The sequence below is a fragment of the Aplysia californica genome, unplaced genomic scaffold (genome assembly GCF_000002075.1).
Source record: "Aplysia californica isolate F4 #8 unplaced genomic scaffold, AplCal3.0 scaffold00470, whole genome shotgun sequence".
NCBI lineage: Eukaryota > Metazoa > Mollusca > Gastropoda > Aplysiida > Aplysiidae > Aplysia > Aplysia californica.
In genome coordinates this window covers 614,857-616,117 of record NW_004797740.1, presented here as the reverse complement: position 1 = coordinate 616,117, position 1,261 = coordinate 614,857, and the positions used below count along the sequence as shown (strand labels likewise).

The 1,261-nt window shown below is 44.9% G+C and overlaps 1 protein-coding gene across 1 annotated transcript in view; it reads left to right on the top strand.

Moving 5' to 3' along the window:
* Positions 1 to 1,261, top strand: part of LOC101853481 (uncharacterized protein YMR317W) — a gene marked incomplete in the record, with an annotated part of 26,979 nt that overhangs the window by 7,297 nt on the left and 18,421 nt on the right.

The window sequence follows — 1,261 nt, the reverse complement described above, 5'->3', positions numbered from 1 at the left end:
CCTTCTCCTCTGTGTGTGTGTGTGTGTGTGTGTGTGTGTGTGTGTATGTGTGTGTGCGCTCGCGCGTGTGTTTGCTATCTAAGTGTGTTGCAAGTGCCGTAAAACACTTGCTAAAACAAACAAGTAGTACAACACCGTCCACAACCGACTGCTGCATTCATCGACTCTCACCAGACGGTGACGTCAGCGGTGCTCTTCCTCGATCTGGCCTTCGATGGCTCTGTACTACTACCAGAGAAGGTTTACAGTAACATTGTATTACTGTAAAACTCTCTGGTACTTGGTAGGATGATAGGCTGCTTCTTCTTTCCTATCAAATATCTATCGTCCTTATCTCCCCTCCTTTTTTATGTTCTCCTCGGTGTGGCCTTCAATGGCTATGTACTACCAGAGAAGGTTCACAGTAACATTGTATTACTGTTAAAAAACTCTCTGGTACTAGGTAGTGGGTAGGCTGCTTCTTCTTTCCTATCGAACATGTATCGTCCTTATCTCCCGTCCTCCTTCTTTTTTATGTTCGTTACTCTCTTATAACACCTCTAATATTCTGGCGCTCATACGACCGTATGCAGTTGCGAGCGCCGTAAACCCTCTACTAAAACAAACTAGGTAGGCGTAGGTAGTTAGGCAGGTACACTTGTAACTGTGAGTGCGCGTGACGTCCCCGTACCGGCGCAACGAGTGCGTTGTCTGGGAGTCAGTGAGTCAGTGAACCCCACTGTGGTCAGCAGGCGTGTGGTCGTCGTGTGGTCCAGCGGCGCCTGTGCCATCTGTCTCAACTGTCTGTCGTAATTTCGTATTACATATATATTTATATATATATATTTATATATATATATATAGTTATGACTGATGTCACTCACAGACATACGTACATTCAGTCGTACATTCATGAATAAACACGCGCACACACACGCGTACGCACGCACGCACGCATACGCGCACGCACGCACGCCTGCACGTACACACACACACACGCTCACACAATACACACACATATATTATAATATACGTGTGTGTGTGTGTTTATAGATAGATAGACAGATAGATAGATAGATATCCACTCGTGTGTGCGTGCGTGCGTGACTGAGCGCTCGCGTGAGTGCCTGCATTTGAGTAGCGTTTCCAAGCACAGAAACTCTTTCTTTCCCCTGTCCTTGTCAATGTTCTAGACCTAGATTGATTTTCTTTACTTTATACTATTCTTATATTATTAAATCTCTGAATACAAAGTGGGTTTTGATAGGTTGTTTTGTTGAGG